Source organism: Lissotriton helveticus (genome assembly GCF_964261635.1).
Source record: "Lissotriton helveticus chromosome 1_1 unlocalized genomic scaffold, aLisHel1.1 SUPER_1_unloc_17, whole genome shotgun sequence".
Classification (NCBI taxonomy): domain Eukaryota; kingdom Metazoa; phylum Chordata; class Amphibia; order Caudata; family Salamandridae; genus Lissotriton; species Lissotriton helveticus.
The window spans coordinates 1,035,004-1,061,493 of NW_027611656.1; the positions used below are offsets into that span (position 1 = coordinate 1,035,004).

General features: G+C 42.9%; 1 long non-coding RNA gene across 1 annotated transcript in view; it reads left to right on the plus strand.

Moving 5' to 3' along the window:
• The first annotated feature begins 635 nt into the window (after window positions 1-635).
• The window catches only part of LOC144805653 (uncharacterized), a 67,616-nt gene continuing 41,761 nt past the window's right edge, over window positions 636-26,490 (plus strand). The window contains exons 1-2 of the long non-coding RNA XR_013605568.1: window positions 636-689; window positions 2,091-2,209. This is a non-coding gene — a long non-coding RNA (uncharacterized LOC144805653). The remainder of the gene's footprint in view (window positions 690-2,090; window positions 2,210-26,490) is intronic.

Genomic DNA, 26,490 nt, shown 5'->3' on the forward strand with positions numbered 1-26,490 from the left:
TATTTGACATATTACCTTAAGTTAAACCTGCCTGTTCCGTGCTTAGGTACCAGGGGGTTGATCCTAGGTTAATTGAATGGCTTTGAAAGTTCATTCTGACAACGGTTGTGATTGTTCCTCATCTACCGTAAATAATAATTCAGTTTCTTACAGAAACTATCTAAAATTATCTGCAAAACAGGCAGGAGACAACCTACCAGGCTTGAAGCACCCTGTGGACAAACTGGAATATGGGAATAGTATTGTGTGGCAATAGAACCTCTAAAGCAATTCAGCTTGGAGATGAACCAAGAATCACGCTTGAATGTCACAACTTTTTAAAACAAGGTAGTCAGGAAAGTGTGGCGAATATATTGCAGCTCTTTGCATTTTGGCAGCCCCAAGCAAATTTGAGAACAGAGTGAATGCATGTAGCAGAGACGAGTCTGTTCACCCAATGTGAGTGGTGAGATCCGCTTTACTGGTCTGCCTGAAGTTATGATGCTGCTGACAGTGGCCTGTCTGCTAATAGCGATGGCGTGACTGGTGGATCTATGATGCCAAATAAGAGAAAGTTATCTTCCGACACCACAGTCTTCGTGACTGAGACCAGTAATACTGAAGACTCTGAGACTCACAGCAGTAATTTCTCCTTTCAGAGCGTTATTGCTGCAGATGGAGTGAAGCCCAGAAGTGAGGACATTACTAAGGTACCAACAAAGTTTAATATTGTTCATTTGTATTAACAGTTTCTCTTTTGCAGCTTTTGGAAATGCATTTTCTAGTTTTGTTGCTTTTTGGTTAGTTTTTTATTGTAGGCTGTTATCTTCGGTTTAAAGGGAAAGATGCTGTAGTGTGTGATTGTGGCGTGGGATCAAGAAGAGATCTAAGACCAGTTCGGGGTAGGTAAGGTTTTATTTTGGAAAATGTTTTTTTATGTCAGGTTGTCAAGGTGTCTCTCTGAAAATCTCTGGGGTCCGTGATGGCGTCTGGTTATGGTCTTGTTTCCAGATGGTTAAGAAGCAGACTTCAGGGGATGTTCCGTTCTTCCTAACTTCTCGTTGGACTCTGCCAGGGAAAAGAAACAGGTACAGATCATCAGGATATGTACTCTATCTGGACTCTCCCACAGGGAACCGGGCAAGTCCAGGGGACACCCGTGCTAAGGTGCTAAACACTTTATTAAACGTGCGAGGGTGCGGAGGCGTGATTACTGGTGAGGAGGGGTATATTTACTTGGTGAAGACAAAGAAAGGATGGGCAGATATTCTGGCACACATGCGGCTACGGTTTAGAAGAACCCCGTCTTCCTACCCAGCCCGCCAAACGCTGCCATACCTGTTGTAGCCACACTCCTCCCTCGGGAGTGTGGCACGGCGATTCATGGATCCGGTGGCCTCCTGGCTAACTCCTGTCGTCTTCGGGTTCGCCTCCAAAAGCTCCGTTCTCTGCTCCTCCGGGCCGCTCTCCCACTCTTGATCCTTGGTCGGTGACGTCACACGCCAGGACATCTTCTTCCGCGTGTTTACCCACTAGGAATCCTGCATCGTCATCAGGGGGTGGAGCTGCATACTCGTGTGTCTTCCAGTTAAAGGGGCCGTCATCCAATTCGTCGGCTAGATCCCAGGAACAGGATTCTCCCCTGTTCCAGTCATGCTGATAATGAGGCAGAGAGGGGGAGGACGTCAGTTCACTACGCCACCACTCAACATTATCCGGTTCTTTTCCTCCCGTCCCCTGCCCAGTGTTACAGTGACCATAATGTCTGTCAAAGAATGGAAGGGCTGAGGGACTGTCATTCATCTCACTGCTAAACAGAGCAGTGTCATGCTTCACCCTCACTCAGGCCTCTGATTTTAACTATCATCGCTTAGAACACTGGGACGAGACCATCCTTTTAATGAGAAAAGCAAAACTACAAGTCCCATAAACAATAGTGGTGGAAGGTGTCACACATGACCTGGTGGAAGGTGTCACGCATGACCTGGGGCAACATCGATTCAGCACATGCAGTTCCATTTTTTAAGTATTTGACATAATATTTAATTTATATCCTTTGTTTTTATGGTCATGAGTCACCAGAATACTAAAAACGTGTCTTTTATTTTCAGGGTCAATTAAGTAATGGTCACCAGCTTGGAAGCTCTGTTCATTCTTCAGTATTTGTCATTGATCGCCACATGTGGCTAGTTTCGGTCTGCCCCTGCATCGTTCCCGATAACTCACACAGGTAAGGAGCTTGTCGCAGCAACATGATAACCCCATACTCGTCTGTAAGAAGTGCGCTCTGAGGCAGGTATCCGATCATATTTGTGAAACAAGGAAGGGCCAATATCTGCAATGTACATTTGTTAAAATAAAACACAATCAAATCACAGTATACTGTTCCGGAGGTTCAGTCCCAGAGTCATTATCTGTAACTGAACGCAGACACCCTAGGAAGCATGTGCTTTTAAGACAAGTTGCGTTCATTCACCTGAAGGTGACATGCTTCATCATTGGGCTATACTCCTCACCAGGCCGGCGCTACAATGCCTGGCAGGCACCACCAGAGGGCACTTTGTCGGAGATCTTTTATTAAGTACACCGGATGAGCATAGTAGGACAGAGGATGTTGTGTCATAAGATGTGAGATTGGTGAAAGTCTGAATATAAGATCAACTATCGACCAGTTGCCGCAATATAGTTAATGTGATCTTCCTGGTCCATGTTGAGATTAAAAACAGTGGCAGAGAAATTGAGGAACAAATGGCCCCTATCACTGTGTGAAAGTGTCGATCACCTATGGACCTGCTGGTAAGCTGCGGTCTATACTTGACGTCAACTTTTTTCATGCCTTGTGTAGTAATGGAGCAATCTGTTGGCATTTCATCAGGACCAAATATGGGAAAACAGGTAAATGTGACCTAATCTTCTCCACAGCGTGAGGAGCTCTGTAACTCAAAGCCCTGCCCCGTGCATAGGTGATAAGGTGCCTATTAACATCTTACTGCCACAGGTGAGCGCCGTCTAACAGGGTGCACTAGATACGGTAACCCTCCTAAAATTCAGGACATACTGACTTATCCAATAGCGAGGACGCCGCATCAGAGGGCAACTGGTTTGAAAAGCACATGCTTCCTAGGGTGTTCAGTTAGAGATAATGTCTATGGGACTGAACCTCCAGAACAGAATACTGTGAGTTGATTTATATGAAGAAAGTGTATATTGGACTGTCATTTTCCTCAGCATCTCTTCTGATATGTAAAATAAAACACAACACACCTGGAGGCCAACACATCTATCATACATTTAATGCAAAAATAGCAAAAGGCCAAGTAAACTAAAAAGTGACAATTGTCTTTGAAATGGACGAGAGCATCCACCCTAAAGCAAGTTGGAGTATATAATGCTAATGCTACACAATTTATTTTTATACACTTTTCTCCTAATACAAGTCAATGAAACATGAACACGTGATAGAAACAGTTACTGAAACAACAGTAATGAGTAGGAGGCAGGACCTTCTCTCGAGAGGAATGTGAGGAGTCCGCGAAGTGCAGATAAAAGATACACAGACAAGCTGCAGAATTCACTGTTTCTGTTAATAACACTTTCCAGGTTGTCCCATTTAGACAATGTTGTTATCTTATGTTAAAAATACTTATAAAGCGCGCTCACACCACAAGGTTTTATGGCGCTGCGTACAAGGGAGTCCTGCCGCTAAGTGATTCATTCATAAGCCTGGTAAAATTGCCATGTCTTTGAGAGTTTCCAAAATTGAGGATATGATATCATGTATCTAATGTCCTGAGGGAGAGAATTCCAAAATTGAGGAGCCAGTACTGCAAATCTTAGTCCCCCCCCCCCCCCCCCCCAATTTCTAGCATTTAAAGGACGGAGTGGCTAGGGGATTCAAATGGGAAGACCTAATATCCCGAGTGTGGATATATCTCTGGACCCGAGTAGATACAGACACTGGGCAGTTGCCATGGAGCGCTTTAAAGAGGAGGCATCCCAACTTGAATGCACTGCGTTCGACTACCAGAAGCCAATGTAACTTTTTCATAAGAGGGGTGACATACTGCATTCTTGCCTGGCGATAGATTAATCTAGCAGCCTGGTTTGGCACTAGTTGCTGTCTTTTAGATTGGTATGCCGGAATGCCAAAGTATATAGTTAGTGTAGTCAATGTGAGATATGACTAAGGCTAAAGCAACTTGGGTAAGAGCTTCAGTAGTGAGACATCTGCTGTTCTCCAGTATTGGGGTATCTTTCATAGATTCACATTCTTGAATCATTCCCCGTCGTCGAAGTGTGATTCCCACCGTACATAGAAAAGCAAGGCAATTGCTTTCCGAGGCCCGGGCTTTCTCTAAGGAGTGTTCCAGCTGGTTCACATTAATCACCATTGCTGACATTTCTTCATTCTGAAGTGTTTGAAGGGTTGCTTTAAAGGTCAGAGGTTTCTGTATCTTCCCAACGCTGAAAACGCAAGGTATTTAGCCGCACTCAGAAAGGAAGTGCTGGAGTGCTCCTTCTGCTTTATGAAACAGTTTAATTTTGAAATTATTTCCACGCTGGTCGTCTCTTTTGGAGCCTGCGCCAACAATCTACACTGTGCCCTCAAACAGTGGTTTTGCGTGCAATTGCTCAGTGGTATGGAACTTGAGCTTGTGACTACTGCGTGCACAACTTTATTCCTTCGCTATTACCCTGTGCTATTAACAGGGATCTTATGCTCTTTTATGGTGCAATTCATAGTCCTCTTAAGGCACCATTTACCGTGACTTTGTTTGTTGATTGAAATCATCCTTGGGTTCAGTGAGCTCATAAACTCCCTGGCATTCCAGTTCATCGTCTCTCAGTGTATGGTCTCTCTGGGATTGGATAGTCTCAGAACCTTCCTAAGGGGCCGATTCACAGAACTAACTTAAAACAAAATCCTAAACTTACTACTACTTTTGGTATTCACAGAAGTTAGGATTTTGTCTTAAGTTTGTCTTAAGAAAAACTTAAGACAAACTTAAGACAAATTTAAGACAGACTTAATACAAAATTCTTACTTAAGTCTGTCTTAAGTCTGTCTTAAGACAAAATCCTAACTAGTGTGAATACCAAAAGTAGTAAGTTTAGGTAGTTACTTCTGTGAATCGGGCCCTAAGAGTATTGCTGCTTGTTATATTGTGAGTATCTGACTATACGAGAATCCTGTTGTGTGATATGAATGAATCCCTAAGTTGTTTCTCATACCCCTCTCAGTTTTTTCACCTGCAGCTTATGTTTGTGGGGTGACTTCTGAAGTTATACTGAGCCATAGACCAGACTTAAGGTGTATGAAGACTCCAGCACAGCAGCAGAGTTTATTATTTTCTCTATTCCCCGGGGTGCTTCCTTACATAGTAGTGTATATCTACTCTGTGTGTGGTTGTGCTCAGGGGAGATGGGGGACTTCTGTACACTCCGTCGTCCCCGCTGGTGGTACTAAAGGTTAGTGGCAGTACTTGTTTTGGCGCTGCTGACACATCCTAACAGAATCCCCACAATATTTGATTGAGAGATTGCAGAGAGTACAGACCATGGCGGCTCAACTGGTACTAGTGCAGCAACGCCGCTCCTCCGCCTCCCGGGCACTCTCAGATTTACACTGGCTGCCAGTCTCGCAGAGGATACGATTTAAGGCACTATTTATAGTATTTAAGGCTCTACATGATCATGGGCCCAAATCGCTGCAGGAGAAACTGACATGGTATGTCCCTCCACGAGCACTGCGCTCCTCATCGGCTAATCTGGTGAGGGTTTCCTAGAGTTAGGAAAGTCAAATCAAGAGGTAGGGCCTTCAGTGCGGCAGCGTCCCGCCTTTGGAATACTCTTCCATTTGATACGAGACAAATAGACAACATCCTGCAGTTTAGAAAAAGGTTAAAAACCTGGCTCTACCCTTGAGTATGCTTCTTGGCATCCTCTCTGCCCTAAGCTAGTCCCTGTATCACAGCGCCAGGTTACCCGTAGGGTGTCAGTTGCGCTTTACAAATAATGATGAATAAAGTAAATAAATACATGTTCACCCTGTTCACTCTACGCCAGAGCAGCTTCTGCCTTTTTTCTTACAATTAGCAAAATCCGACCTCTCTCACTCTACCCTGAAGGTTTTTCTGGCCGCAATTTCCAGATTCCGTCAGGATAGTTCCAATTCTCTTTATTCTTCAAGAATTATTCAACAATTTTTCAAAGGCTTATTTCGGATGTTCCCTCCAATTTGACGCCCGCCTCCTCCTTGGCATCTGAACAATGTGTTGGCACAACTCATAAAGTCTCCATTTGAGCCCATTCGTAGGGCTGATCTTAAATTCATCTCCTGGAAGACATCGCTACTTTTAATTCCTACTTCGGCTCGGCAAGTCAGCGAGATACATGCTTTTACTTTTAAACCTCCTTTTCTTCAATTCACCAAAGACGCTCTAAATCGGCCTTTATTCCTAAAGTTCCATCTGAGTTCCACCTGAATGAGACGGTCATCTGAAAGACTTTTTTCCCTAATCCACAGTCGCCAGCAGAAAAGACTGTACATTCTCTAAATGTTAAGAGATGTTTGAAATTTTATTTGCAAAGAACAACCAGTATCCGTAAAACTGATCAGCTCTTCATAGCCTACGGCAGGATGCGTAAAGAACCTCCAGTTGCTAAACAAACTATTGCACGTTGGATATCTAGAGAAATTTCCTTTTGCAATCGGCAAGCAGGCAAGACCCTTCATGCAACGAATAAAGTGCTCTCTACTAGAGCAGTCTCCTCTTCTACTTCTCTCTTTGCTGGTGTGCCTCTTCATCAGATTTGCAGAGCTACGACCAAGCACTACTGTCTGGAAGATGCCAACAATGCTGACACAGCTGTGGGGCAAGCGGTGCTTTGTAATCTTTTTAAGTAAGGTGAGTCTCTGTTTCTTACCTCCTCCTGCACACATTGTATGTATATTTCTGCTTTTGCAGATGTGCCCATGTTTACTGCTATACTGTAATGTACGTATATGTATTCTCTCGTACTCTGTTTACAATGTACTTAAGGCTTATCATGCACAGTTCTCGAATTACTGCTATCTACTCTGATTCAAGCATGTGAATCTATGAAAGATACCCCAATAGCGGAGAGAAACATAAGTTGCTTACCTGAAAACTGTGGTTCTCCAGTGTTAGTATCTTTCATAGATTCACATGCGACCCATCCACCTCCCCTCAGAGGCTCCCCTCTTCTCCTTGGCTCTTATGCCACACTTGTGCTCGGAAATCTGAGAGCCTGAGCTGTAGTGTAGCTCCTATCATCCCAATAGGCTCTGCGCATTGGAATAATACCTACAGCAGTAAAGGCCTAGGCCAGACGTTAACTAGGTCTACTACTGTCGATACTAGACTTAAAGTTTTGGGTTTGCCAGCTTAGCTCAGAGTTCACTAGAAACTTTCTCGAATGTTCAAGGAGGACTTAACTTCCCTGATTAGACAAGAAGGGATTTAGTTTCTGACAACCATAGAACATGACAACTTTGCTCTCCCCTAATCAAGAGTAAATCTCGAGAGTCGTGTGAACAAAAGGCAATTTATTTTACTCGGTCAGTACGTGCATTCTTAGTCTCATCAGAATGTAGAGAAAAGGAAGAGACGGGCGTGTTCAATAAAAAGGTGTTATTTATTGATCAGTCTCTTTTCTCATACAAGAGAAATGGATCGATATTATTGCAATACTTATAGTTAAGTAAAGTGCATACATTAAAAGCAATAGTATAAAGTAATACTGTAAAAACATTGATATGGTTTCTAAGCCATAAGATGTTTTAAAATGAATAAAATATATTACATACACATATACATTTGACTAAACGTACTCAACTGGTGTTTCTAGATACGCCTACCCCGTGTACCTGACCTAAGTCTAATGCGTGGGCGGGAATAGAAAGTTACAGTTTAAGTTAAGTTTGTTTTTGCCAAGTGAATAACTAAAGAATTCTCTGTGAGGGGTTATTCAGTTCTGTACCTGGAAGTTAGGATGAATGAGGAATGGTATCTCTCTCTCTGGTCTCGATATTCCAGGCTGCCTGCGAGGGCTACCCAGAAACGCCGGGGCTGGATTTCTCGGCAGGAGAAAGCAGCGCGTCTCTCAGCGCGTCAGGAAGGCGGGGCTGCTGCCAGCGGGGTCTGCTCTGCTCTTGGCTTCGGCAAGTATGGCTGCTCCGTCTCGTCACCACGCGTGTGTTTGCATAGGGCAAGATCGGTAATATTTATACCTTTAAGGTGCCGAGATTGACGTAAGGATGGACATAGATACGTCAATAAGGATGTCATACGACTTGCTCGTTAGCACATTCTTTTACTGAAGTTCTCGGTGAAATCAAAACAATGGCCGCAGGGTTTTGCCCAGGTTGTCATAGGTTTGATTTGTTATGAGAACTCCGTATGCCTTATCAGGGGCTGGAGGAATATCGCTTGTCTAATTAGATCGCAAGCATTATGACCTAATCAGATAACACGTTCCTGTGCCGTAGTGTGACTGCGTCAGATAACGGTATCTGCATCATGGGGGTTTTCTGCCTCATGGGCTGACTGCTAGTTAACTTGTTGGTTTGTTTAACTAGAATAGGGTCAGGAATAGGGGGATCGATTCAGGACCTATAGGAATACATGACACCCACTCCACGCTAACTATGGTCATATTTACTAATCTAGGCATAGTATAACATAGTACAACATACTATAGAGTAGTGTGTATACCTTACCACCCCAAAATACATAAATGCATTTTGAAATTCTTCAAATATACAGAAAATTTGCAGACATATATATTGTATGCACTCAAGCTGTAGAATAATGCTAAAGTAATCACGCATTTGTATACATTATTGCTTATTTGGTATATGAGAATTACACATGAAATGGCTCTTAATACAGAAAAAAGGTTCGAGACCATTCCATCACAGAATAAAATATCTATGAACGTATCAGCGGGCAGCTAATGTCTATAAGCTATCTAAAATTTAGAAACCTTAGTTCTCTAAGAATAGTTCTTACTTTAAGCAGAAGATAGTGTCCCGAAAAATATGCAAAAATATTTGGGGCTGCTGAAAAATTGCTGTCCGTGAACTGGAGGAAAAATCTGTTCATGTGACTTTATTATTAAAGTTGAAGGCCGAATTCAGGGAACGCCGTGTGCGATCTTGCTCAAAAGTCTCTATTTCTGTTCGGGTGAGAACATCATATCATTTAGGCTTTCGAAAAAACTGTCAACAGCTTCCTGGGAAAGTTCCACTAACTCGGAAATAGGTAGTAATCATGCATTCTTGCGCATGATTGTCTCCATTGACATTCTGATTCGCATTGCTGACAGAAGGTCGTACCTGATCGATGCTGCTTTCATCTTGAACTTCACTACCCATCAATCGTAGTGGTGAAGCTTCCACGAATGCCGTCATCAGGATTGGTAGCCTTTGAGGGCAGCACAAAGCATGAACCTTGATCGGGCTCAACAATGTTTCTGCATCCATTGGCGCATCCGATTGTAGCGTCAGACAGGTGTCTAACACGCATTCTTCTCCGCATAGCAGACACCTTAATACAGGTAAAACACATCTTTGCCACATTGGTCGAAATGATAGAAACCAAGTCATGTTCAGGTCTCTAAGCCGGGAGAGTCCCAGGATTTTTGTTATCCGGTCCCGGTATCCAATGGCTAGGATTGTTTCTTCCATTGTCGCGAGAGTTTGGTCTGTGACATGGGTTGCCATAACGAAAAATAAGGACTAAGAATAGGATTCCTGCAATTAGTCCCAAGATCAGGGGAAGTCCGCCAAAAATCGAATGGACGAAATCTGGAAAAATACCCAGTATGGCTTTGAATGGTGTTAATGCCATCGAAAATACTGTCTTAAATACCTTTGAGACCCCATTGGTATCAGAAATATTTAAGATTTCATTCAGGATTTCCGCGAAATGTACGGGGGAATTAGTTGATAATAATGTATGTATCTCTGCAGTCGTCCTTGCGACTTGTAGATCATACGTTTCTTTTGATGACGAGAGCCTTGTAGGCGTCTGAAGAAGCACTGTTTTCATTCTGCTTAAAGTATCTATTCGAATAGAAGTAATTTTCAAATCGGGCCATGCCCTTGCCTCCCTGTCTGGGAAGGAGCTGGGGAACAATGAGCGTCCACAGCACTTGACCTTCGCAGTCGTAGTAACTAGATAAGGAGTCCCGGGCATAAGACTACAACATCTGCGGTCTACAATTAGAATGTAACTCCCATTATAGAGTCTTTGAAAGAATGGTTCTATTTCTGTTGCAGGTGCGCCTTGCTGGTGACATGAAAGGTTGTATGAATTCCCTTCACAGGCTCCATGCAAACTAATTCCGTTACACAGAAGTGTGCCGCTTAGTGACATCGCACAATTGTTGCCACTAAGAAACACTTTCTGTCCTTTATTACTGACACATGCATGTGAATAGGGCAGGTTCCATGTTGTTTTAATGTACCCCTTTCCCAATTTCTCGTACATGCCAGCCTGTATATATTTTTGGCAGTATTGAAACCTGAAGGTTGAGATTGGAATATTTATTATTCCATGTATTATCCATTCACTGACAGGTCGTTCTGACATTGTCACTGGTAATCTTTCTAGTTTTTCAATGCTCAAGATTGTATAATCAGCACCCTTTTGTGCCATACTGATTTGTCTATCAGTAAGGTTAAAGATTTGGAATAATGACGTTGTGTTGATTAAACGCCAAGGCACATAGCCTGAACGCAGATTTTGTAACGTCCAGCCAAGCTGTACAATAGAGCGCAATTGTGACTGACCGTGTTGTAATAACAGTAAGTCTTGCGATAATATATCGATTGCTGACGACACAATGCTGTCCAAAGAAAAAATTCTGGAGGACAGAGTCATTAACCCATTGTCCACTACAGAAAGTGATTTTTCCAAATTAATACGGTCAATTTCCCGTATTCTCTCTGCTGTTTCAATTTGAGTAACCTTCCAGGCCTCATTGTATGCTGCATATACAGAGGCTGCTATGAAACGTTTTTGACGCTGTTTGCGTGGTCCCATTATGAAATCACGCAAGTCAGCACCATCAGTAAGTAAAGTTAGGTGTTGCTTAATTTCTGCCAGTGTGGAAGTTTGTAGCCACTGAAGGCATAATTTGCCCACACTGTAGGTTGTTATTATCCCTGGGTGATGTCTTTGAGGATATCTAGGGTCTGGCCTGGTCATTTTGAACCCCTGTGTTTTGTTCAGGAATCTGTCTTGACAGTTATTTGTATCTGTGGGCCAGATCAACCACTGTTTCCAATCAGGATGTGTTCTGTTTTGGTTTAATATATGGTTTACGTCTATCTCTTCATCTGTAGAAGTGTTGCTAAACATTGTTGGCTTTGGAATAGACGGTTTATTTAAATCTTTGATTTTGGCTAAGCCAAGACAGGTGGTTTGTTGAACAGTGTCATTTAAAATTATCATTTGTTCTGGGATCATGCAGGCTCTAAACAAAGCTTCTATACCCTGTACTTGCCATTCTTTTGTACCCCAAACACTTTTCAATTCAACATTTTTGTCCCAATAATCAAATCCAAAAGTATTCATTTGTTCAAAAAATGAGTCTGAATATATCAATTTTGTGTTGGTTATCATTGTCTTGGTCCCTGTCTTATTTGACAATTTAAAATAAAATGCTTCAGCATTACTTGTGTTAAAACCAGAAAAATATGAATATTTGTCGTAAACGGTTCTTGAGCTCCCTTTAGGAGGTGTTGCACAATGTTCCCATTGATTATAATTTAAAACATTTCTAGGTTGTGCAGATCTATGTAAAAAATGGTTACCATAGTGGTTATAACAGTACATACTATCATAATTTGTAGAACCCTGCAAATAATCATGTTTGGTAAATTTAGCAGACATTACTAAATCAGACATCATATTATTAATGCTTTCGAAGTCCCAATCATCAGCAAATGAGTTTGGTTTTACAAAGTCACTCAAGGAGATCTTAATTTGGTGTGGATATTTCAGGATCTCGACCGGACCATAAATTTCATAGTCAGTGTTGTCCCAGGCTACCCCACCAGGTATCGATTGGCTGTGAAGTTGGCTGAAGAAAGTTCTCTTTTCTCGACGTGTGAAGATGTGTGTGGTTTGAGGATCAAGTTGATTTTCTGACTTGCTGTGTCCATTTTAGCATATTTTCCCTCAATGAAGCGTCCCAAAGTTAGTACCATGATGAGCCAAAGTATGAGGATAAATGCACCAAAACCCACCCAAAATTCAATCCATGGAGAAATCAGATATGTTTCTTTCAGTTGTTTCAAAAGTTCCTTAGCTTTATCTTTAAAGGTTTTTGATGATGGCTGTGTCTTTGATTCACTGAGGCTTTCAGAGGAATCATCGAAGTTTATGAAGTAGCCGGATGCAGTTCTGTCAATTGTTCCAATTGGTTCAGGATTTCTGTTTCTTGCATTTTCACTTGGTACTTCATTATAGATTGGTGTGTCTCTGCTAAATGTTTTTATTTGGGTTTTCAGAGGTCTGAGTTCTATTGCATGGTTGCATAGTCCTTGTTGTTCTTCTGTAGGCGTTTCGAATGTGATGAGCCTCTTCGTTAGGACCTCTGTACTGGTAGCAAACCTTGGTGTTCTGCTACTTATTGGGAGTCCACTTGGCCTACTGTTTGTTATCGGCCACATGATTGTGGTTTTACCAGGTCGATGGATACAACTCGGTTCTCCTTTTTACCAGCAAGTGGCGGTAGTACAACTGATCTTGTCCCGTTGACAGACAAGACAGGAACTGCTTTTCTGTAAGAAGGCCCAAATTCCTTCTTTACCGCGATCTTCTCCCTGACTAGATCCCCGACTTTTGGAATCCAGACAGGTCTTGCTGGGACAGGTGCTGGTTCTTCAGTGGTTGTTGGCTGTTGTTTCAACTTTATGTTGCTCAGGTCTTTTCTTGTTTTGTTTAAGTCCTGCAAAATAGCCAAACGGTCTTTGATATCAAAGCTTTTTTCTTTCACCACTGAAGTCTGACTGTCAAGGTCAGAGATAATCATCCTAGTTCCGAATAATAATTCGTACGGACTGAATCCCTTCAGAGAATTTCTTGGCAAGTTATTGAGACTACGTTGGACACTTATTAGATGTTTGACCCACCCAGCTCCCGAACCTAATATCCTTTCCGTTATAGATTGCTTTATGCCTTGGTTTTTTCTTTACACCATCCCGTACCCTCAGGAAGGAAGTGAGAAGATTCCCGCTGGGCTATGCTCATTTGGCCATGTTTCCCCTCAGGCTGGAGGGCTAGAGTGAAAACAATGGTCAAACGTAGCATGCTCTTAGCGTATATGCCATTTAGACTCGCAAATCTTTGTATAACAGTCCGGACGTCAGCCGAGTGCTGGTGATCTACATTATAAGTGGAACTAGCCTGTATATGTTAATCGCAACCCTTCCTTTTTACTCCTGATTTTTTCTGGAGTAGAACGACGAGGTATTAAACTGTTTCTCTCCCCACTGTGATCTCTGTTGCAGTTTGGGCAGTTTTTTACAAACATGGTGTGACGCAGGCTCATGCCTGGCCACCAGTACCGTGATTGTAATTCTTCCAGAGAATCTTTTAGTTTGAGGTGTCTGAGACCCTCGCCCATATGTGCGTCTGCGATTAACAAGTTTCTCCTGTCCATGTTTGGAATCACTCTATCCCCCACTCCAGGGATTCGAGCAAAAGGGACGGAGTTTGCATCGATTATGTATGTATAATTGAGTGGATAGTTGATCGGTAACGCTGAGCAGTCGCCTTTTGATGACGTTTTCACCGCCAGCACTGTTTCACCGTCAATGTATTTTAATGTACGCTTTTTTCGAACTACGGGAGCCGATTTAGTGGCTGCCGCTGCGGCTGTCTCAGCCAATGAATTCCCTGCAACGTGAACGCCATCACGCTGGTGACTCAGTGAGTGTGTCACGTGAGTCTTTGGTAGTTCTTTTTGTAAAAGAACTACTTGTTCCCAGAGCATTTTATGCTTGATTGTGCCACCTTTCGCATCCTTGAAGCCATTCTGAAGCCAGATCTGCAAGTATTCATTATAAGACTGAACGCAATAATACGAATCGCACACTATGAGTGTGGGGAATTCTCGATTGGTATTTTCAAGCGCCATCTTGAACGCCAGTAGTTCAGCTCGCTGAGCTGTACAATCTCCTAGAGATTGTGTTTTAGTGAGGGTTGGTTTAAATTTTCCTTCGTGCCAGCGACCTTTGACAATCGCGCAAGCAGCACTGTAAGCTTGTTTACCCCCTACCGCGGGTTGTGCTGATCCGTCTGTATATATTATACAGCCGTATTGTTCTAGAGGCAGAATTTCGGTCGGCAGAGGACATTCAAATTCATATTGGAGAAATTCTTGTGTTTTTAAGTTGGGATCAAATTCGTATGCTACGTCTGTTGCAGCAAGAGAGTTAGCCCATTGTATCCATCTTGGATGGAGTGCTTTAGCATTCGGAATGCTTGCTTTTGTTACAGCCTCTAAGGCTGGTATCGGTGTCACGATTATTATTCGTTTACCTTGTGCCAGGGCTCGTTCTTTTGCTATAGCTGTCTGTGTTGCAGTTAGAATTTTTTCCGTAGGGCTAAATTTCATTTCAGCCTTAGTGTACAAGTGTGATTTGAATGCAATTGGTACCTTTTCTCCCTCATTAGAGGTCAGGTATGTGAATCCGCATCTCCCTGGGATGACTCGAATCACAAGATTGCGTGTGTTATCACGTGTTTCTAATTTTGTTTTAATTAGCATGTCTGTTTGTAAGGATCTCAAAATTTCTGTGTGTATTTGAGTCCAATTGGATCTTTTAAAATCTGGTTTAATTAGATCATAAAGGGGTTTGACCCTTTCTGCGTAATTTGCAATGTATGTTCTTCCGAAATTTAGGAAGCCTAGAATTGACTGTAAGTTTTTTAGTGTTCTAGGTGCTTGGAGTACGGCACATTTCTCTAGGAAATTGTCAGCCAGGCTTTTGCCTTCACTTGATAACTCATATCCTAAGAATAGGACTGTCAGATGGGCAATTCTGGATTTTTTAAAGTTGAATTTGTAACCCTCTGCTGCGAACCCAAGTATTATGGTATTCACTCTTTTCAAGTGAGTCTCCAAGTCATAATCTGTTAAGTAAATGTCATCGACATAAGATAATGCTTCATCATCATATAGTTGTAGTAATTCTGTTACTCTCGCTGAGAATACCCCCGGGCTGTTCTTGTACCCCTGGGCTAACCGACAGAATTGTTTTTGAGTGCCATTTATTGAGAACGCAGTTAAATATCTGCTCTCTGGTGCTATGTTTTGACAAAAGAATCCATTAGAAATGTCTAATGTTGTTTTGTATTTTTTGCGCACTATGTTATTCATTAGTGCAGCACTGTGTGAGTTTTGCACTGCAAAAGTTTTGCAACATGTGTTAAGGTGTCGGTAATCCAAAACTAGACGATATGAATTGTCTGGTTTGGAGACCGGAAACAAAGGGTTGTTCATTTGTGAGGTGCAAGTTTCAATCACCCCCTGGTATTCTAGCTGATCTAGTATTTCATTTACCTGTTTTTTAGCTTCTTGCTTAATTGGGTACTGCCTTTGTGCAGTTGGTTGTGATTTTAACTGGATTTTGTGAGGAGGAGAGTCCTCATCCCATCCTACATGATTTTTATATAAGGCAGGAGCTAAAGCCACTGCCCATTTTCTGGCAAGTGTGTATTTTTTATGAATCGGGATATGATTCGAGAAGGCAGGCATAATTATTTCTTCGCCATGAGGGCACTCCCTAACAAACTCTGGTGGCCAGTCTTTTTCAGCTAGAAGGATGTCATAGCCCTCGGAGAGGTTATCCCAAAATAGTCCCCTTATTTTCCTAGTCTTATCTCCCTCTATACGTAATGTTATCTCGTATATCTTGTGAGGTTTGCTAACTCTGGTGTCCGCAGTTTCCACTTGAAGATATTCATTCGTGTCCACTGTCTCCAGATGATTCATAAGGACTTTGCGAGCTATGCTCACTTCTGCTGCACTGTCTAGCATTGTCTGAGCCCACTCCCCGTTTTTCAGTTGTGTCCTCAGTATTCTCGGCATTGTTAACTACCTTGATACTGGCTACCTTCTTTTTTGGAAATTGTAATTTCTTTTTTAGCTGAGCAGGTTCCTTGTCTTTGGACTTGGCGTGCTCTTCTCTTTGTTCTGATCGTCCTCTTCTTTCCGATTTCTGCGAGGAAGTCTGAAAAGATTGAGAGGGACGTGTATCAATGTCTTGATATCTATCAGGCTTTTTTATATTATCCCTATTTCTAAGGTTATATCTATTCCCAGAGGGGTCACTCTGGGGTGACCTGTGTCTTTGGTTTGGAGATTTTTGTCTTCGCCTAGGAGACCTTCCTCGGGACTGGAATTTCTTTTCTTTAGGATTGGATTGTTTGTTTCCATCCCAGATCTTTTTTGGTGATGTAGATTTATTATTAAAAAATATTTTTTCAGGACTTTCAATTAGTTGCGGTTTTACTGGTATTCCACCTAAACTATCTCTGCCTAGTTCCTCATAGGATTTGTCTATGATTCTGGCAATTTCAGCTGGTTGGTCTGCTATATCTGTCTCTTTTAACCTCTGGCGGATCGCCACGTTTGCTGCTTCACCTTTTATGTTGGCTAATAATATAGCCGAGACCTGCTTGAAGTCTTTCAGTAATTTCATACCAAGAGTTAAAGCGGGTTCCGGACCATATTCATCTTGAATTTGTTTTAGCACATCTGGTATTACCGAAATGGATGGAACACCGTACGTTTTTGTGTAGATGGAAGCAAAGACTGTACCCCAAGTGTCACAGTCCTCAATGTGTGGTGCGATTCCCATTGGAAGACAGATAGTCAGAATCCTGTGCTTTTCTAGCGGGGTGGTGTCAGGAAACACCGCCTCTATTTGGGTAATTTTCTGTGCCAACCAGAATGGTATTTGTTCCCGTTTAGCCGGTACTTTACCTAGGCAGGATTGGATGTTCTGTGGTGTAATTTTATTTGTGTTCCCCTGGTGAGGGGTCAGCTGTGGAAGTTTAATCGCTGGCTGAATTGTTGAAGTCCGCATCACATATTGGACTAATTGTCTGTGAATTTTTATTAATTGTTTTAGCTGTGTTAACAGCTCTGCCGTAGACATCCCTTCGATGTCTGGATGTGGTGTGTATCCGGCTAGGACCGGCCACGTTGCTCCTGGTCTACCTAAAGGACCGAGCCTGGTGATGTGATTATTGTGTTTTAGGGCGCCATCAAATAAGAGCAAATGCTCTTGGAATTTGAGTGGTACTTCCACCTCCTCGAAAGGAGTGTACTCATTAGGAGGTTCCTCTATTTTGTAATAGTGGAAGTACTTTGTTACAGCATTTGCTGCTGGAAAATGTATCCATGAATAATATACCTCTGTCTGCCGATATTCGTGTGCCTCAATTACGAATATGACTGTGCCACCTCTAGGTGTCAGTCCATTTTCTATAAGTTTCAGGGTTATAGATCTCCTTTTGATGACCGGGATGAGTATTATATACCCGTCCGCATCTAGTGCTGCAGCATCAGCCGCTGCGAGTTCAGCTGCTAATCTAACTGCCTCTCTTTCTTCTTCATTGTCTGACATTTTACTGTCCTGAAGGTTATTATGTTTGTTTGCAGATCAGGTTTCTTATGGAAACAAAGATTAGATGCACAATATTTTGGAACAGTGTATCCTTCAACGTTGACTATACCAAGAACCATACATAGGAGTTCCCTCCTGCGAGGTTTTGGAGGATATAACCTTTTACCCACTCCAGACGTCTTTGGAGTATTATGGGAGAAAGGGGTCTGAGTGAGAAAGCACGACTGAGTTACTCTAAATGTCTTACGTTAGTTTTATCGCCCTTTCCAAACGCGTTGGGCACCATGTAGTGTAGCTCCTATCATCCCAATAGGCTCTGCGCATTGGAATAATACCTACAGCAGTAAAGGCCTAGGCCAGACGTTACCTAGGTCTACTACTGTCGATACTAGACTTAAAGTTTTGGGTTTGCCAGCTTAGCTCAGAGTTCACTAGAAACTTTCTCGAATGTTCAAGGAGGACTTAACTTCCCTGATTAGACAAGAAGGGATTTAGTTTCTGACAACCATAGAACATGACAACTTTGCTCTCCCCTAATCAAGAGTAAATCTCGAGAGTCGTGTGAACAAAAGGCAATTTATTTTACTCAGTCAGTACGTGCATTCTTAGTCTCATCAGAATGTAGAGAAAAGGAAGAGACGGGCGTGTTCAATAAAAAGGTGTTATTTATTGATCAGTCTCTTTTCTCATACAAGAGAAATGGATCGATATTATTGCAATACTTATAGTTAAGTAAAGTGCATACATTAAAAGCAATAGTATAAAGTAATACTGTAAAAACATTGATATGGTTTCTAAGCCATAAGATGTTTTAAAGTGAATAAAATATATTACATACACATATACATTTGACTAAACGTACTCAACTGGTGTTTCTAGATACGCCTACCCCGTGTACCTGACCTAAGTCTAATGCGTGGGCGGGAATAGAAAGTTACAGTTTAAGTTAAGTTTGTTTTTGCCAAGTGAATAACTAAAGAATTCTCTGTGAGGGGTTATTCAGTTCTGTACCTGGAAGTTAGGATGAATGAGGAATGGTATCTCTCTCTCTGGTCTCGATATTCCAGGCTGCCTGCGAGGGCTACCCAGAAACGCCGGGGCTGGATTTCTCGGCAGGAGAAAGCAGCGCGTCTCTCAGCGCGTTGTGGTATATAAATAAATAATACCGGATCTAGGTTTGACTAGGCATAGCAATAACAGATAGCTCAATAAATAAGAGTCAAGATTCGAGGTAGTAGGAGTTTGCAGGTTTATTACAGCATAAAGGACAGGAACAGGACAACCTGCACAGGAATAGGATGGCAGGGCCTGACAGGGGGGCCCCGACAGCTGCCGGGCAGGATCTGGGATGAGCGCGCTAACATTTAATAACAATCCACGATCATATATACTAAAACAGTTGCATTACAATACATACGATAGGCGGAGCAGTGGGTGTGGTCAATAGCAGTCGCGAAAGATAAGGGTGAAAATGGGTGTAACAGGGGCGTATACATAGACATGTGATGCAAACGTAACAGAATATGTCATAAATGGGGCGGAAACATGGAGGGGGCTACCTAAGGAGCCGGGACCTCTGACCTAATGGTGCGCGCAAACTGGCAATGACGTGTTACTAGAAGAAGCTGGGGGCTATGAACTCTGTGCTAGGAGCAGAGACTGAAGTCTGGAGAGTCAGGGCGACATGTACCTAAGCAGTATCTAGTATCTGATGTTTAGAGAACATGTTGATAGAATCCAAAAGTTATCGGGGTAAAGGCGAACAGACTCTAAGACTGGAGCATGCATTATTCTACATGTAGTGCGTGATGAAGAATATTAAATGATCATTAATACAGTATTTCTCTTACATGGAGACGTAAAGGCTAGACAATAACGGAAACTATTGATGCGATTCAGTAGCTTAGGAATGCAGAGAAGGAGGGCTGGACTGATAACTAGAATCATAACTTACTCTTGGCAGACTCAGAGGCAGAGCCAGGCTGAACCGGGCACTGTGAGGCAGGAAGTAAGTGAAGGGTCGAGGATACAGGTGGGGGCTGTATCGCTCCTCAGCGAGGCTCAGGAGACAGGAGCTGAATCTAGTGTCCGGGCCCTTTTGAGGCCTAGAAAAGGGAACTTTACAATGAAATAACGTGCACACTAAGAAACGTGGCAACGTAGCTTTACATAGGCCTGATATTCGTAGTATTCACGAGAACTGGAAACTGACATACTAGAGATGGACACAATCTGTAATTGCGTCTTTAATCGAACACGGGGAATACATATGCATATTAATCATGCACAGATAACATATGATGGAGGACGCGTAGGGACACAGAACATGGCAAAATTTACTTTTCCACATTCCCTCCTTGTCACTACGTTTCCATCAGGAAACATCAATATTCATGATACCATCTATCATTTCATACAGTATCATTTGCTCGTCTCGAATTTTCTTGGAACGGGATTTAGAACGGGGCTTGGGACTAGGAATACAAGAGGTAGCACAAATGCCGCAAATCGCAGGGCCACATTGTATACAGAGGCAGCAGCTGAATATGATCGCTACTGCAATACCTAGAAAGGACAAGACTTTCCATCCCCAAGCGGAAATTATGTTCCAGAACCAACCGGACCATGTCCAGGTGCCTGGGTCTTGGTGTAACAGATGGGCAATTTTATGAAGTCTGGTTATAGCTGAATAAACAGACGGTGCGTTATTTGGAATGAAAATGCAGCAACTAGATCCGATGACTCTACAGGCCCCGCCCCTATCGGCCAGTATGACGTCAAGGACAAGACGATTCTGTAAAACGACAAATCTCATAGCAGATTGCTCTTCAGTTAAGTTACCTAGAGCAGAGGCAGTCTCATTAACTACTGCTTCAAGGGTTCTGGTTAACCTACGAATTAGCTTACTATTCTGGATAGGTCCTATAAAGAAGAAGAAACCTCTATTGAAATCTGTATATTGTTCTAGAGCAGTTTCAGTATAATCGACAATTGGGGACTCAATCTCCCTTCTATGTCTAATGTGTACTAGACGTGTGTTTCTATGATAATCAGATGGGGCTAGGAAAACTGGTGGCAGTAGGAAGGCAATGTAACAGGTTCCCTCCCAATCGAGGGGCAGACGAACATATGCGGTCTGACCACAAATAAAATAAGAATGACGTGAAGCTTTGAAAATAGATTTCCCACTGTCACTATATTTGACAATAGTAGTACAATCGCTATGTCCTACATGTACGGAACCATTATTTCTAACACATAATTCGCCTTTGACTGGTAGTACTGAAATAGCAGGTAAGTCTGGAGTGGAATCAGACTGAACATTCAGGACCATGAAATTCGAAGAATAATTACCTAAATTGTAAACTTCGTTTTCTAGATCTAACCCTGTTCTGTGGGGAAGACCTTGCTTGTCTGGGAAACATGTACTGTTAAGAAAAGACATATCTGTTGAAGATGACGTTAACGTGGACCATGCTCCACACGAACCATTATGTGAAAATGGATAAGGAAAGAGTGGCAGAACTCCCTTCGGTGTCTGGAAAGGGGGGAGTCGACCACACACCCAACAATTAGTGGCATTGCTGGTCTGGTGTGAATAATGTAACATACGGATAAAAGAATTGTTACGCATAGCGAGGCGGTAAGAGAGTTCATGAGGAGGCAGATCACTAAACGTGTGCTCTACTGTAGCATTAGAGGACTTATTTACATGAGAAACTGGAAAATACAGATAAAATGCATAACTGGTGCAGGAAATCATAATGCTGAGAAATAATATGAAACATAGAAAAACGATACATCGGATTGAGTTTTGACTAACTCTCTCAGTATGGGGGTCTATTTTATACATGTCAGAAACCGGTCTAACCGTTTCACCTAGGGGAGGACTTAGACAATCAAACTGGCTGACTTATTTTACTAGACCTTAATTTCTTCTTATACTCCTGTTGCGGAGTTTTCTCTAACAGGGAGGGTGCAGTTTCATTGTCTTTTGCGGGACAGTCCTTAAGAATAGTACTTTGGCAGTCCTTTAAATCCTCGGAAATGTTCTTTGAAATTGGTTTCAATCCATAAAACCTTTTGATGTGTGAAAGATGCACCCAGCCTTTGCGTCCCTCCAACTTCACGGCTGTGCGGGTGGCCAGGAGGACCTGTCGGGGCTCCTTCCAGCGAGGCTCCAGTGGACTTGAACGATCGAAATTTCGCACTAGGACCATGGATCCGGGAACGATTTCATGCGGTGCCACCTCGGTATTGTCTGGAAATGCGGCGGCAACCTGTGAACGACAAGAGTTGAGGGCAGACATCAAGGAAGCTAGGTAATCTGTCAGCATATTACTTGAAACATCGGTAATACTTCGGGGTCTAGGAGTACCCCACATGTTAGGGGGGCGGCCGAAAACGACCTCATACGGGGACAGACCTGATCTGGAATGTGCGACCATGCGCATATAGAACAGGGCGACCGGCAGAGCTATGAGCCAGTCCACACCTTTCTCTTGACAAACCTTTGCAATCCGAATTTTCAGGGTCTGATTATGTCTCTCTACGAGACCGGCTGCTTCAGGATGGCGTACACAATGGAACTTCCACTGGTACCCTAACAACAGGGAAACATGTTTCATCAACTCAGATGAGAATGGCTGGCCGTTATCAGAATATACGACTCTAGGGAGTCCGTAACGGGGGAAGAACTCACGAACCAACTGCTTGGCAGTAGTCGTGGCTGTGTAATCTGGGACTGGATATGCCTCCGTCCACCTGGACAAAGCGCATACAACTACAAGGACATACTTGAAACCTCGACATCGCTCCATCTGAATGTAATCCATCTGGAGGACTTCAAAAGGGTGGTCAGGGGGCTGGAATCCACCTTGTTCCACCGGGACACTTTTACCTGGATTAAACTGACAACATATCATACAGGTACGGACTTTCTGCTTGGCTGCAGCTCGTAAATGCTTGTTGAACCAAATATTCTGGATACTGTCTAACATAGCTTTTTCTCCTAGATGTGCTGGACTATGTGCGGTATTAATAATGACTTGAACCATAGAGTCGGGGAGAAACCATGTGGCTGTACCCTTCGTCAACCATCCCTGATCTGTCTGGACCCCTCCTTGTTCAGACCATTTCTTGATTTCATCGGGAGTTGCATGTAACTGGATATCTATGACATCTTGAGTAGGGTCCTTAACTGTCATACAGGTAGTCAGATCTGGAGTGTGTGTCTGTGTCGGATTAACTGAAATGTCTGGAGTCTGAGCTGTAAGCTTGGCTGTGCGATCTGCTAGATCATTACCCTGGGAAATAATGTCAGTGACTTTCGTATGTGCTTTGCACTTCATGATAGCAATGGATGTCGGTAAATGTATGGCATCTAACAGAGCCTGAATAAGGAGACCATGCTGAATCTTGGTTCCATGAGAAGTCATGAAACCTCTCTCTTGCCAGAGCACTCCGAAGTCGTGTACAACTCCAAATGCGTAACGTGAATCTGTATAAACATTAACTTTCAGGTTCTTGGCGTGTATGCAGGCTTGTGTCAGAGCAACTAGCTCTGCTGCTTGAGCAGACAGGGTGTCAATACGGTGTGTTTCAATAACTTCAGTGTCGGTAGTCACTGCATACGCGGCGACTAGTTCTCCTGTACTTGTTCTCATACATGAACCATCCACATAAAGTGTCAGGTCGGGATCTGGTAATGGAATGTCTGTCAGATCTTGTCTTGGCTTTGTCATGATGTTAACTACTTCCACACAGTCGTGTGTGGCAGAATTCGAAGTAACTGATGGTAACAATGTAGCAGGATTTAAAACGTTGCAGCGTCTGATTTCTATGTGTGGCTGGAACAGTGTCAGTTCATAACCTGTTAAACGTGCAATTGTCAAGTGCTGAGTTTGTGTTCGGTTTAAAAGAACTTCCACGGAGTGTGGAACTTGTACTGTCAGGGAGTGTCCTAATACTATGGAATCACTTTGTCTGATAGCAAGTGCTGTGGCTGCAACTGACTTGAGGCACGCAAGCAGAGCCTGGGCTACAGGATCTAATGTGCTCGAAAAATAAGCACAAGGCTTGTATTGTCCTGCTTGATCTTGTGTGAGGACAGATAATGCTGTACCTTCGCGTTCAGTGACGAAAAGTGTAAAAGACTTACTGTAGTTCGGTGTTGCTAGAACTGGGGCTTGACATAGGGCTTTCTTTAACTCATTAAAACTAAGTGTATGTTCAGATGTCCAAGGGAGAACAGTCGATACGGCTGCCTCCTGTGTCGTTAACTGTATCAGTGGTTTAGCTAGAAATGCATACTGAGGAATCCATTGTCTGCAATAAGAAGTAAGGCCAATAAAAGCACGTACCTCCTTCTGGGTCCTTGGCTGAGGAAGACTCGCTATTAACTGGATACGGTCTGGTGTCAACTGCCTACCCCTCTTGGACAGTAAGTGTCCTAAGTAGATCACTTGCTGGACACAGAATTGAAGCTTTGAAGGGGACACCTTGTGCCCCATCTCGGCTAGGAAATACAAGACTGTAAGTGAGGCTCGCTCGCAAGCACGTTCAGAACGGGCTGTGATCAGTAGATCATCGACATACTGGAGCAGGGCAGTGTCAGTTGGCATGTGAATATTGTCTAGTTGTCTCTTAAGTGCTTGACTGTAAATACTAGGACTTTCTGTGAAACCTTGAGGAGCTCGGGTGAACATATAGCTCCTTCCATTTAAACAAAATCCGAAAAGAAACTGGCTGTCTGGATGAATGGGGACACTGAAAAACGCATTCTTGAGGTCTATGACAGTGAAAAATGAGGCTTCGGAATCAATGGCGGTCAATAGGGAAGAGATATCTGGGACAACTGGGTACTGGGGAATAATGCATTTGTTAAGTTCTCGTAGGTCAATCACTAATCGATATACTGGAGGTGCATTTGGATCAGTACGTTTCATGACAGGAATGATCGGAGAATTACATACATTGGAGTCAGTTTCTACAACTACTCCTTGAGCCATGAGCTCGTCAATAATTTTGGATAAGGCTGCTACAGCCTCAGGTGGCAATCTGTACTGCCTGATTCGTGGTAACACTACACCTGGCTTGAGAGTCACACGATGGGGTGTGATTTGCATATAACCAACATCAGTTGGACCTTGCGCCCATAGATGCTGCGGAACATTGGACAATCTGGGATCAAAATCTCGTAATACATAGTGACCCTTGAAGTCACGTAGGAACAATCGTATTCCCTCTGGGGAACAGCATATAACTGCACCTAACTCTTTCAGTGTCTTAATGCCTAATAGATTTTCTGGACATGACTTAGTAAGTAACAGATCAGTAGTGCGGGACAGTGGACCTACTTCTAGGGTAACTGGCTTTGATATTTCATTTACAATAGGTTTTCCTGAAAATCCAAGGGAAACATTTCTAGAGCCTGAGAGCGGAGCCCCTGGAACTTCGGCGTGACTTATAGTGGTCCTACTTGCCCCTGTATCAATCAAAAACTTTCTGTCTTTCCCTAATACTTGACTATGAACATAGGGACCTTCTTGATCTACAGGTATCTCGATGAGAGGCAAGCCTACCTCCCTCTCTAGGCTGTTTCATGAATATGGCTGATACTCTGGATACTCAGACTGTGCATACTGGTACATCTGCTGTGTAACATGCTGTGTTGCAGCGATAGGCTGCGGTGCTGTAACTGTCTGTGGTGCATTCTGTGACTGAGGAGTCTGTGTAACTTGTTCTTGTCTAGGCGGACGTGGTCTTTCTTTAGTCTTACCGGTAGCTATGTTGTGTTTCAGAACTGCACACTCGTTTATAAAATGACCTGGCTGTTTACAATAATTGCAGTTTCCTTTAACGGGAGCTGCAGGATGACTGGCTTGATTCGGACCCCTTTTCTGACTGTCTTGAGGAACGGATTGTGCAACTAGTACTTTCATTTTCGTGTCTTTCATACGTTTCCTTTCATGTTCTTGTTCTTCTCTGATTCTATTCTGGTGATATTGAAGCATCTGTAACATTTGGGACGGGGTATTAGCTTGCCAGGTACTTTCGACTTTCAAAACTCGGTTTTTAATTTGTGGGCTTGAATTCTCGACTAATTTAGTAACAAAAAGATGAGGGTATGATTCGCTACTTGTCTTGAGGCCACTGTTTATGGTAAAACATTTCTCAAATCTGGAATAATAATCACTAATATCTTCATCTTGTTTCTGTTTACAGGCTGAGATTGCATCCCAGTCTTCCTTTCTAGTTGTCAATAACCTAGGCAAAACTTGTATTAACAGTTCAGGTAATTCTTTACATTTATCTCCAAGACCGGTACCTGGTACTCGTGCCTTGTCTTCAGCTTCTAGGACTGTCCAATCGATCTTTTTCTCTCCCACCTCCCATTCTTTTTCTTTGAGTTTCTCATATACCCCTGCGGGCAACAAGACTTTTAACATTTTAATGATATCTGGATACGTGTATTCTCCCATACGGAGCATGTCTTTTAATTCTCGGTGGAACCCTGCTGGATCTTTATCATGACAGGGAATTAATTTTTTCATCTCTAAGAGTTCCATCTTTGTGATAGGGGTGTAAACAAACACTCGTTGCATTTCACCACCCTCTGTCTTAACTGGATGTACTTCTCGTAACGGATTCTGTCTGTCTATGTAAAAGGTTTTACTTTCTGGGGGTGAGACATGAACAAAATGTGGGTTCAGAAACGTTCTGTATTTGTGGCGCTGTTCTAGAATGACACTAATCAAATCGGTACCTAAACCTTTCCATCTATACTGGAGTAACTCATTCAGGACATCGTGTAACGGACCTGGATCAGAATGTTG